General features: G+C 43.4%; 1 non-coding gene across 1 annotated transcript; it reads left to right on the forward strand.

Annotated features, from left to right (window-relative positions):
* Window positions 1-11475: 11475 nt before the first annotated feature.
* On the forward strand, window positions 11476-11594 carry LOC133388175 (5S ribosomal RNA). The gene has a single exon (XR_009763668.1). It is a non-coding gene; the product is annotated as a 5S ribosomal RNA (ribosomal RNA).
* Window positions 11595-13642: the final 2048 nt, after the last annotated feature.

Below are 13642 nucleotides of genomic sequence, written 5' to 3' on the forward strand. Positions count from 1 at the left end.
TATTATAATACTTAATTTCTTGTGTTTTGCTCTCTGCATAAGCAATTACTTTACTTTTTCTTAACAGTCTGAGAACTAAAAAGTTGAAAAGTAGTCTATAATTTTGAAATAAATAAGTAAAAATGTAAGATTCCCTAATGCAGGGTTCTTCACTATTGGGTCCCCAATGCTGTTGGACTACAGTTCCCATCATCCCCAGACAGTTTACCCAACAGTCACAGGGATTACGGGAGTTGTAGTTCACAGATATCTGGGGACTGAAGGTTGAAGAACAGTACTCTAACATCTATAGAGAAATATTGTAGGGAAAAATCAATTAAACAATTCACATTATACTGTGTTTGTTTTGATGTTTTCTTAGTCTTAGTATATTTTATAGTTCAACATGGCAGCTTTAGCTTTGAAATTCTGATTATTATTTTTTGCAGAGGATCATTTGATGAATTTAAATTTAACTGTGAAATGAACATGAACTGAACTAGTTAATTCAGCAAAGGGACAAATGTGAACTGGAATTAACTTCCCTTTGGACATATAGTTCCTACTGGGCTCCTACTGGGAAAAAGGATGGGATATAAATCTAATAAATATTAAATAATAATAGTTCCTTTTTAACATGAACTTTCCAAGCTTTGGACTAATATATAGCCATCACGACTTAATATCCACTGATAGCCTTATCCAGGGCTGACACCAAAGGGCAGCCAAGTTGGGCCCTGGCTGAGGGCCCCTGTGGCCCAGAGGGGCCCCTGAAGGGGTCCTCATTAGGGTGGGAGAGTAGTGCTCCCCTTCTGCGATCGGTGGCAGGGACTGCCGCAGATCACAGGGAGGAAGCTTCCAGGCTGCCTGCCCGTTTGCTCGCTCCACCTACCTCTCTCCTGTCTTTGCTGCTGTGCGTGCAGGACTGCCGTCAACCAAGTTGGCAGTGTAGGCTTTTTAAGGGGCTGATGCCCTACCACCATCTTGGTTTATGACAGGCATGTGCATGCACATAGCATACTGCACATGCGTGCCATCAACCAAGATGGCAGCTGGGGCAACAGCCCCTTAGAAAAGCCTCCGCTGCCATCTTGGTTGATGGCAGCCCTGCACGTACAGCAGCAAAGACAGGACAGGGGTAGGCGGAACATGCAGGCACCATGCACCTGGGGCAGGCTGGTGCCTAAGGACCCAGTCATTCCTGGCACTGGCTCTGGTCTTATCCTGCATATGAGTCAGAATTTAATGATGCAGCCATCAAGTGATGAATGCCCATATATTATTTGTTTATTTATTGATTAGATTTCTATACCACCCTTCCAACCAGTAGGAGCCCAGGGCAGCTAACAAAAGCATAAAAACACCCTAAAACATCATAAAAACAGACTTTAAAATATATTACAACAAAACATCCTTAAAAACATAGTAAAACAAAATATCTATGTACAAACTATCCCATATTATTAACATTCAGGAGGAATTTAAAAACATGATTGTTCCTGGCAACAATGGAATTATTAGCTGTGAAGATATGTGACTTTTTAGAAATGTTTTAGATGTTTAAAATGTTTTTATTTATTTTATTTCTTAATTGTATTATTTTGCTGTTTGCAGCCCTGCAGTCCTTTAGAAGGAAGGGTGGGACAGAAATATAATTGATGATGATAAAACCCGGGGGGGTGGAACCTTTTTCAGTCTGTGTGCTGCAGCATGCTAGTGGTGGTTGGGGCCAGAAGCAGAAGTGGGTGCAGCAATGAATGTGACTCTTACCTTTGCACAGTAGGTTACATTCCAGCCATGCAAAAGCCAGAGGTTTCTGTATGCACACTTTCACACACAGCTCTCCATCCAGGCAAGTAAGAAGCATTATCACAGATTCAGGCAGAAAAAATCACTTGAGGAGGGCATGGAGCAGTGCCAATGAGAGATGTGGCCTGGGAAGGTGAGGTGTGGCCTAGGTATTGGGGGTGGCCTAGGCAGAGTCTTGAGCGAGGGCTAGATATAGGGTTGCCAGGTCAGAAGCATCCCAAACCCTGCGATTGCAGAGGCAAGCCCTAGTGATGTCATGGAGCGGGCCATAGTGATGTCATTAAGCACCAATCACAGTTGTTTGGAGCATACAATTCAAACAAACATTTCTCTGATTGGAAATTAAGATAGAAATCTTAGCTAAAGGAGGGTGTTCCCAGGTCCAGCTGAAGTGATGGGATCATTCCTTCTCATCTGCTTAGGGAGCCTGAGTAGGAAACATTTAATCCAGCCTACTTGCTTCTGGGAAGAAGGGTTTAAGTGCCCTCAGGCCAGGCCAGTCACCAGAAGGCCACTGTAGGAAGAAAGGAGCCTAGTGTTGTGGAGATGTTAGATGCGAGCATTCGGGAGTAAAGATGGATGCCCCTGAAGGCTGCAATTCTAAACACACGTACTAAGGGACTAAGCCCCCATAGAACTCAATAGGACTTATTTCTGAGTAGATATGGTTTGTATTGTGCTGTTGGTAAAGCGTGACTAGGGATCCTCTGCAAAAATATCCATATCCAAGCAGGATTGGCAACCCCCTGCCTGGAATGCCCCGCACCTGCCTTGTAACATGGCTGCTCCAAACTTCTTTACAGACTTGACCCCTCATTTCAGAAAGAGGTTTGAGAAATGAATAAGAGGTAAGAAGATTCTCTACCCTTTTCTGCCTAATCTGTGGGCTGCTATAAACTCACTTTGACAGCCAACCCAATTCCAGTGAGTAATAATTGACAGTGAGAAAACGAACATGGTTTGGTCTACCTTCAAAAGCAGTAGACTGGGAACAACAGCAATTGAAGCCATACTTCCCAGTATGTGAATTCTCTTTTACCACTATTGGGCAAGAAACAACCTGTCACACAACCAACAAGGTGCATCATCAGTGGGTTTAAGGGGGTTGAGCGCATTGAACCACTGTTGTTGCTTCTATGGATATAAGGGAGTGAGGTTAAAGGTAAATGAAATGGAAACAGAAAAAGAAAAGACAGTGCTGATTTCCTAAATTCAATACCATACCAATCACAAGAAGATTCCTGTAAAGCAGAAAATTCAGCATCCTACAACCAGTTAATAAAGTATAATAATGGACCCAAAACTGTGACACCTAAGTAAGCCCTGCCTAATTGCTTTTAAAAATAGGATTGGAGGGGGAGAGAAAGATTTGCAACACAACCACAATCCTTTGCTATGTTCACTCAAAAGTCCCATTAATTTTTCAGCAGAATCCTAAGCATATGTACACAAAAGTAAGTCCTACTGAATTCAATTGCGTTTACTCCCAATATGTGGGATTAGCATTGAAGCTTTACTCCCAGAAAAGCAAAGTTTTCAAAACAGGCTGTGAATTAGATGAATGAACTATCCTATTCAACAGCCTAGGAAAATTTAAATTTGTTTGACTCTTCATAATTAGAAAAGCATAACACATTATAATGGCATTTAGTTCTGCACACAAGAGAGAAAGAGACTTTTGCTATTGCTGAAAGCTATACACTTACTCAGTTTATGAGATTTTCAGACAAGCAGGAAAAAACAACAGTTTTCTGGTCTTGCAGTGGGTTCTAGCTATTGCCTTGAGGTCAACAAATCCCTTGTCAATCACAACCCTGACTTCACTTATTGGTCTGAAAGGGTGGGGTTAGAGCAGCCAGCTACAAGCTCATTTAACAGAAGTTGCAGGGAGAGCTGACATTCTGGTGTATATCTCTTGAACCAGACCACCTAAGAACTTATTTTTTTTAATGAAAGTTGAGAGTCCAGAGACTGGGGTGACCCACCAGGAGACCCAGAGAGGACCCCCAAAATCCAGAGTCTCTAGGCAAAAACCAGAGACCTGGCAACCGTAGGAAGCCTTGAGGGTGAAATTCAAGCTCTGGGCCTGAGCTTCCCCATCCTTGCCATAGAATCATGATTCTTATAAGCTTTGTAGTAATACTAGACTTTTGTACAGAATTTTGAGAGTTTGTTAATTTTTCTGTGTAGCTATTGTGTTTGTTTGTGTGTGTGCATGTGTTTGGCTCTTAATTCTTGAGTTCAAAAGAACTTCATGTTATTTCCCCTCCGTTGGCTAATGCCCAAAAATTGTTCTATTAGTACCTGAAAACTTGGCCAGACCCAAAAGGGAAACATGGAGTGAGCTAGCTGCAGGTTTCCCTTTCTCCTAGATGTAATCATTGTTCCAGATGGCATCTCCATCAACGTTCCTTGGGGGACAAAGAAACCATTTTATTCATTATTAAGTTAAATGTAAAGGTTTTATATATATAAATTGTTAAAAGCTCAAACCACTCTGAGGGTCCTACCAGGGTGGTACATTAAAATACACATTTGCCACCAAAAATGCACTCATGTATCTCATTTCTTCTTCTCATGCTGTGATGTCTAATCAGAGAAATAGGTGATATGGAATCATCATGAAGTGTGTGTTTTCTGTCTTCGCTAGTGGCGGCCAGTCAATAATGCAGAACAGGGGTGGAAAAATGCATAATGTGGAGACATCTCACGGGCTTCATTAACTAGGCATTACTCTGAGAGGAGAGGAAATAAGACACAAGGGTGCCATTTTTGGCAGCAGAATCACATCTAAGGTAACATCTGGCTTGAGCTTACCTCTGAATCTCTATGGAAATATGTTTTGAGGATAATAGGGATGAGGTGAATATTGGATGAACTGGATGGAGAAATGAAAAAATGCAACCTCCCCTCCCCCTGGAATAGATCAGTCCCAGTTTAAGATGGGTACAGCGTCCTTTCAAGTGGGGCCAAATTCAAACTGGGACTTGCACCCCACTTCCATTGCCGCCACACTCTTCCTGTTAGTCCCTTAAATTGAAAAAGCCTTACTATGAGGGATTGTGATGGGATGGCAAGCAGTGGAGACTCCCTTGAGAGCTTCTGCTATGGGACGGTATATAAATACAATAAATAAATAAAATAAATCCATGTGTCTTCCCTCAGATACGTATGATGTGCACGGGGGCATTTCCTTATTGGGATCATGGGTCTTCACACAGTTAAACTATGGGTTTTGCTACCACAGGATGTAATCATCTCCACCAGTTTGAACAGCTTTAAAAGATGGTTTGACAAATTCCTATCAGGCAGGAGTGAACCTCTGGTCTGCAGACCAAATTAGGCATGGCATGGGCCCAGTTTGACCCACAAGGCCATTTCCTCCAAATCATGCCCACCTGCCCCACAACTTACATAATATGTGACATCATATGTGATGTCAGGTGTGGGGCAGACAGAAACATGGCTGCCTTGGAAAGTGGGGCTTGCCATCAGTACTGATCAGCTGGTCACCAATGACAGCAAACCTGTTGGTATCAGCTGTGCTACAGAGTTCCTGATGGGGAACTCAATAGTACAGTTGATCCCTGCGTAAAGCAGGCTTGCTGTAAGTGCCAACACAATGATCAGGGCTTGCTCTAAGTGCAACTGTTCCTTTGCATTGCTGGCTTGAATTCAGGCTAGTAGTGCGAAGGATCAGCCATGCCCAGAAAAGGGGAGTCACCTGACATCAGTGTGATATCATGTGACTGATAGGCCAGTGGTTCCTCCCTCGCCAGACACAATATCCACAGGGATTGGGGGAACTCAGGATCCAACCCACCAGCTGCAAAGGTTCTGCATCCGTGATGTAAGGTAAGACTATCAATAGGTACAAATCATAATGGTTGTGTACTGCCTTCAATATCAAAGGCAGTATACCTCTGAATCAGAGCTTGGAAAAGTTACTTTTTTGAACTACAACTCCCATCAGCCCAATCCAGTGGCCGTGCTGGCTGGGGCTGATGGGAGTTGTAGTTCAAAAAAGTAACTTTTCCAAGCTCTGCCATCTGAATGTCTGTTACTGAAGATCATGAGTAGAAGAGTGCTATCATGTTCTTCTCATAGGCATCAGTTTCTCATAGGCATCAGGTTGGCTTTTGATCTGATCCAGCATGGTCCATCTTATGTCATAAAATCATAGAATCGTAGAGTTGAAAGAGGCCTATAAGGCCATCGGCTCTAACTCCCTGCTCAGTGCAGAAATCCAACTTAAAGCATACCCGACAGGTGTCTGTCCAGCTACCTCTTGAAGGCCTCCAGTGTTGCAGAGACCACTACCTCTCTAGGTAATTGGTTCTATTGCTGTACTGCTCGAACACTTAGGAAGCTTTTCCTGATGTTCGGTCAAATGCTGGCTTCCTGTAACTTGAGCCCATTATTCCGTGTCCTGCACTCTGGGATGATCGAGAAGAGATCCTGGCCCTCCTCTGTGTGGCAACCTTTCATGTACTTGAAGAGTGCTATCATATCTCCCCTCAGTCTTCTCTTCTCCAGGCTAAACATACCCAGTTCTTTCAGTCTCTCCTCACAGGGCTTTGTTTCCAGTCCCCTGATCATCCTCATGGCCTTCCTCTGAACCGGTTGCAGGCATCAGTGCTGGTACAGCTTGGGCTTCTGCTGGCCCTGGCTAGGAGCCAATCAGCATTCTCTGGGGGCTGGGGATGTGAGTGATGGTGGACCAGACAGAAGACTGCACTTCACTGATCTGTGTCCCGGCTTTAAAGGAGAACCCAGCTGCAGCAGCACCTGCAGTTTCTCTACTGCCACTGACTGACTCCCCCTCCTTCCCTTAATAATATCTTGCTGTGGACAATTGTTGGCCACTGTTTAACAGTGTCAGGAAAGAATTTTACCCACAACCAAATTGGCCTTGGTTTGTGGGTTTTTTGTCTTTTTCATGGCAAGGTAGTACATCTCCAATTTGTTATGCATATATCTGTCAGAACTTGGTAGGGGAGGTCATTGGGCAGGATCCGTAGACTAAGTGGGGATCCCCATAAGGGGTCATAAGCTGGCATGGTAAAGCTCTAGGCCCTAGCTCAAGTGGCCAGATTCTACAGGTTGCCATGGGACCCACCAGCCTGGCCAACACCGAGGTGGGGACCTCCCACTGCAGCTCCTACCAGCAATCCAGCAAGTGGGCTAAGTGGAGGATCAGGCCAGCAATTGGGCTGCCTGATGGATGGACCTTTGCCCTATACCACACCAAACCCCAATGTACTGTAACTGATAAAGCGGTAGCCAATTTTCCACCCACATACTGTCTCCTGTGGTTCTTGGCTCTGTCACCCTGCCTCTCTGTGCCAACACACAAACAGCACTCTTCAGTAAAAAGCAATTCCTCCCTGAGCAAACATTCATAGAATTTGACTATGTTGCTTGTTGGTGCTGAAGTTGCTTGTTTGTTCTGTCTTATAAAATGGAAACATCAATGTCCTCATGTTACAAATATCCAGTGCCTTTTTTCTGATGGTATTCACCGGTATGAAATTCCGGCATCTCTTTTTTTTGCTCCCCATGGCAGCTGTTTTGTGCTGGCACCCACAGCACTTCTATCAAGATATGAGTGCCAGCACCTCATTTTTTAACCAAACCAAACCAAAACAACCCACCTCATGGCAAATACCACTTTCTCCTTTGTGGTTACCGTCCATTTATCTCAGATATACTGTTTTCTAATCTAGGCAAGCTGCATTTGTTCCAGCTAAACTTACAATAGAACACAGGCTATATTCCCCTAAACTGCAGAGGTTCATCAACTGAGGGTTTTCAGGATGTATGGCTTGTACCATATTAACTGGAAATACTGAAGTCTAAAATGCGTTTATAGTGTAAGTTGCATCGAGTCTGTTTTAGCAATAGTTATCTAATCAATTGAAACAACAACTACGACAATGACATCTGGGAACTAGCAAGGCAATGACCTCTGCGTTCCGTCTTCTACACACTGCCTACCAGAAGAGGTTTGCCAGGAGGGAAGAGCCAATCCTGTGCTCCTGCTGGAGTGTTTGCACTTTGATGACTCCCCCCCACATTAAGCCACAGCAACCCACTTACAGAGAAGCTAGCATAGCAGCTCTGCCACACCCAGCAAGCCACTTCTGCCACTTACAGCATGTATGGTATGGTGGATTTGGTAGGTATGGTGGACAACATGTATGGTGGATTTGGTCTGTACAAATGCTGATGGCACCAAGAATGGTAGGGCATAAGTTGGGACAAAGCTCAGGGTTTGAGAATATTGGAGGTAGCAGTAGCAGTGACAGCAAAAGTGCCTCTTGTGCTCAGATCCTGCTTACAGGCTTCTCATAGGCATCTGGTTGTGAACAGGATGCTAGACTAGATAGGCCACAGGCTTGGTCCAGCAGACATTTATGTTCTTATCATGCATCATCCCTGACCATTGTCCATGCTGGCTAGAGCTGATAGGAGTTGGATTCCAACCAACATCTAGAGGACAACAGATGAGACAGCTCATGACCTTTTGGTACTCATGTTGGTCTCTTCCTAAATGCCTGTGTGGTGTAGCGGTATAGCATAGATGTAGGGAACTTCAGGCCTAGGGGCCAAATGTGGCCCTCTAGGCCTCTCTGCCTGGCCCTCCGGACTTTTCCCAGGTCACACTCTCTTCCCTTCCTCCACCTCCTCACCAGCCCTGCTCCACACCCTCCTCAAGTGCTTTTGTCTGACTGGGTTGTGTCTTTGAACTGTGTTAAGGTCTCTTTTGGTTTCATGGAGAGAAGGCATGCATGTGAGTGTAGACGCCTCTTGTTTTTCTGTGGCTGGAATTTAGCCTGCTGGACAAAGGTAAGGATCGCACCCATTCCCTGTCCACTTTTGCCTCTGGCCCTATTCACAACTGGCATGTGGCCCCCAGATGATTTCCCATGAGGAAATATGTTCCTTGGTCTGAAAAAGGTTCCCTGTCTCTGAGTGTCAGACTAGGACTGAACTGACCCAGATTCAAATCATGAAGCTGACAGGGTAATCTTAGGCCAGTCACAGTCTCTCAGCCTAACCTACTTCACAGGATTATTGTGATGATAAGATGTGTGCAGCAAGCAATGATATAAATATAAATAAATCAAATCTGACCAGTCCTTAGTATTGCAGCCTGAGTGAACAACTATGCAATTATTTCACAAAAATATCATCTGAAAAGACTTTCTCTGATATGTACATAACATGTCTTGATGAGAGTGTTTTAGTAGTCACAAGCACCTACTTTACTAGCAATAAAACTTCACAACCTTTTCTTAGGATATTTTTCTTATGCTGTCAAAAAATGGAATAGCATTCTGACTTTTCACATCTTCAGCTGTCTGTTATATTCTGCAACACAGTGTGAGTCTCTGCTTCACATGCTAATGGACACAGCGATTAAACAGAAGCTTTCAGTTTAGAGAAGTGTGATTTTGCTGTGTAATGTTGACCTGATCTGTAACTCAGTTAAATGGAAGAAACAGGAATAAATCTAACTCTTTGATTTCCCCCCATATAAGTTCCACTTATTGGATGGAACTTACTTCTTAGCACTTGAGCATAACTCAGTTGTGGAGGGGGGATCCCCAAAAACATTTTTCCAACTTGCATTGATTTTGCTTTATAGAGTTTAGGAATTTTTTGTTTCCCGGGAGTGGAAAAAATCTAGAAAGACTAGTCTGGAACTAGAAAGCAAAATGGTTTCTGTTATCATTTCAAGGAATACAGTGAATTCAAGAACTGGTTCTGTAACCTTCCAATGGGTGTGAAATATCACCTACCATAAACAGCTTTTTGACAAAGATACTATTACAAAACTGGGGGAAAAATACACAGTTTTAAATACACGTAAAGAGTGTACTGAAAATGCATGAGCATATCGACACTTTCACTGATGCAGAAGCACATTGTGCAATGTGCATGCTGGCATTCTGAGTCATTGTTGGTGCTAAATAGGTGATAAAGAGCAGTGGTTGTTGCTGCATGGATCCATTTCAATCTGGTTTCAGGCCTGGCTATGGGACAGAGACAGCTTTGGTCGCCTTGGTGGATGACCTATGCAGAGAACTGGACAGGGGGAGTGTGTCTCTATTGGTTCTACTGGACCTCTCAGCAGCTTTCGATACAATCAATCATGGTATCCTTCTGGGCCGCCTTGCTGAGATGGGACTTGGGGGTACTGTGTTACAGTGGCTCCAGTCCTTCCTGGAAGACCGAACCCAGAAGGTGGTACTGGGGGACTCCTGCTCGACCCCCTGGCCATTGACCTATGGGGTCCCTCAGGGTTCAGTTTTGTCCCCCATGTTATTTAACATCTACATGAAACCGCTGGGAGAGGTTGTCCGGGGTTTTGGAGTTCGGTGCCATCAGTATGCCAATGACACTCAGCTCTATTTCTCTTTTCCACCTGAAGCCAAGGAAGCTGTACAGGTCCTAAACCAGTGTCTGGCATCAGTGATGGACTGGATGAGGGCAAACAAGTTGAGATTAAATCCTGATACAACAGAGGTACTCCTGGTCAGTCGGAGGGCAGATCAGGGAATAGGGATTCAACCGGTGCTGGATGGGGTCGCACTCCCCCTGAAGTCTCAGGTTCGCAGTTTGGGTGTACTCCTGGACTCAGCTTTGAATTTGGAAGCCCAGATTGCTGCTGTATCCAGGAGCGCATTTGCCCAATTAAAACTGGTGCTCCAGCTGCACCCGTTCCTGGAGCTGCTTGATCTGACTAGGGTGATGCATGCCTTGGTTACATCCCGCTTAGACTACTGTAACACGCTCTACATGGGGCTGCCTTTGAAGACTGTTCGGAAACTTAAATTGGTACAAAGAGCTGCAGCCAGAGTGCTAACCGGGGCTGGTTACAGGGACCATACAACCCCCCTGTTACAACAGCTCCACTGGCTGCCAATTTGTTTCCGGTCACAATTCAAAGTGCTGGTTTTGACCTACAAAGCCCTATACGGCTCAGGTCCAGGTTATTTGACAGATCGTATCTCCCTACATGAATCTCTCCGGGATTTGAGATCTTCAGGTGAGGCCCTTCTTGTGCTCCCCACACCTTCGCAAGTACATACGACGCGGACACAAGATAGGGCCTTTTCGGTGGCCGCCCCTAGGTTATGGAATTCCCTTCCGAGTGAGGTGCGATTAGCTCCCTCCTTGCCGTCTTTCCGGCGACAAGTAAAGACTGTTTTATTTCGATGGGCATTTGGGATAGAGAACGACCAGGATTAAGTGTCATAGGATTGGTGACTATATTATATGATTTTATTACTTTAAATTGTCTGCTGTTTTTAACGTATGCTTTATGGTTTTAATTTTTCTCATAATTTAATTCTTTTTTAATTGTATACTTCTGTATGTTTTAATGGTGTTGTTTTTACTTGTAAGCCGCTCTGAGTCCTATTGTAAAAAGGGTGCGGTAGAAATAAAGTTTATTATTATTATTATTATTACATGGAACTACAGTATCTGTTAACAGAAGAATTTGGATCAGATACCAGCCCTATTTCTAGCCCAGTTCAGATGTTGACTTTCCTGAATGGGTGTTCAGACTTATATAAGATAACTGTTCTGTATAAAGTTTTCAGGAATTATCACAGAACATTTTCTAAGGAAAGTATGGGGAATGAAAACTGATTAATACTACAGTTTATTGTTGAAGCCTACGGCCATACTACCCTGAACATGTCTGGTCTCATTTGATCTTGGAAACTAAGCAGGGTTAGGCCTGGTTAGTACTTGGATGGGAGACCACCTGGGAATACTGGGTGCCGTAGGCTTAGAGGAAGGCAATGGTAAACCACCTCTGAATACCTCTTAGCATGAAAACCCTATGAATATAACAACAAAAAAGCTTCATATGTCATAATTGACTTGAAGGCATATAACAACAACAACAACATATTGTTGGAATGATAATTTAAAGGAATCTTAATGTTTTTGTTAAGGACCTAAGAAGAGCTGCCTGCTGGATCAGGCCAATGGCTCATCTAGCCCAGCATTCTGTTCTCACAGTGGTCAACCAGATGTCTATGGGAAGTCTGAAAGCAGGACCTGAACACAAAAGCACTCTCCCTTTCTGCCATTTCTACCAATTGGTATTCAGAAGCTTATTGTCCAACTGTGGAGGCAGAGCATAGCCAACATGGCTAGTAGCCATTACTAATCCTCCGTGACATGAAAGACATGAAACTTCAGTTGATGTTTTTGCTGCTGCTGCTGATTTATAAACCACACATTATTAAAAATATCATGGCAGTGCACACAAAAAGAAATGGAAACAAAATGCAAAGTTAAAATAATAATAAAGTTCCAGGGCATGTGGAACCTACAAGAGGGCCACACTTGATGATCTCAGGGTCTGAGTAGAATGAGATGGAAAAAGGCTGGTCTTTCTGGTCATTGGGTCCTAGGCTGTTTAAGGCTTTATACACCAGCAGTAAAACCTTAAACTTGGCCTGGTAGCTAATTGGCAGCCAATGCAGATCTCTTATCAGTGGTGTTACATGCTGGCAGTAAGGCACTCATAATAGCAGCCTAGGAGCGACACTCTGCACCACTTGCAGCTTCCAGACCAACCTTAAGGACAGCCCCACACACAGCGTGTTGCAATAATTCTATACTGCAAACGTACTGGAGTCTAATAAGGTTGTGGCACGGCATAGAAAACCTATGGATATAAATATTTGCTGGAGATGTAGTATTATTCAGCCAGCGTGGATTTTTCACATTCCGCAATGTTAAATTGAAAATACCCCCCATGCCATTCTGATGCTTCCCATAAGCTCATTTCAAAACAAAACCTTACAGAACTTATAGTCCTGAACTCAGAAACGCTTGCTTAACAACCCTCTAAATTTTCATGGCGATACACAAAACAGTCAGAGAGAATAGAGAGTTCAAAGTCTAAAAAGAGAGGGAAAAACCCCAGAGCCCTTTTGGACTTTTTTCTGTCAGAGTTCTCATAATCTGTTGAAATTCATTAACATTTCCTTTAAGAAACTTCACTAAAATTGCAAAGTAAATCAGACATATTTAAAGTGACTATCTGAACTATATCAACTGTCTTAATAATGTTGCTTCCTCCTTGCTAAAACAAGATCAGCATAGCACGTCTTCTTTCTATAATTTGGGCTGATTGCAGGTGTTGCCACCACTCACCATATGCTCAGAGGCACATGCTACCAAATTCTTCCAAGCTACACAGCAAGTGGATTGGACTGTGAAAGACCAACCCAAATTGTGTTTGCATTTTGACAAATTTGTAGGGCAGTCCAATATCTCAGAGAGGAGATCAGGTCTCCTGCTCCCCTGGTGCATTTGCTATAGCTGCCCAATTTCCCTGCTTTTTAAAGTTTGATAGAAATATCTGTGGGCTATAGGTACATTCTTAAACTGCAAGGTTTTTTGCCTATTAGTGAATTATCTAATCTAATCTAATCAAGCATTATTGATACTTTATGTTACAGGGCTGCTGTATGATTTCCCACTTTTCAGGAAAGAGGTTTTCAGCAAATAATATAGTGTTAAATGTTAGATGTTCATTTTCATTAAGGAAGCACTTTTTCTGGAATATTTCCAGCAACTTGATTTAGAGCAAGAACTTTGGCTCAAGTGGGATTTTTTAGAAGCTAAATAGAGCTAGAGCTAGACAGATAAATACAAGTGGGACATGGAACAAAATGTTGCAGTGCAAACTGCTATCCTCCACAATGGTACTCTAATCCATCTCTTTCTCTGTTCTTTTCTAGCCACTCTGTTCTATCAGCCATCCCACCCATTTTGCTCACTGGGATGTATTTCAGGTCCCTGCCATTAGGGTTTTTTT

Source organism: Rhineura floridana, chromosome 6 (genome assembly GCF_030035675.1).
Source record: "Rhineura floridana isolate rRhiFlo1 chromosome 6, rRhiFlo1.hap2, whole genome shotgun sequence".
NCBI lineage: Eukaryota > Metazoa > Chordata > Lepidosauria > Squamata > Rhineuridae > Rhineura > Rhineura floridana.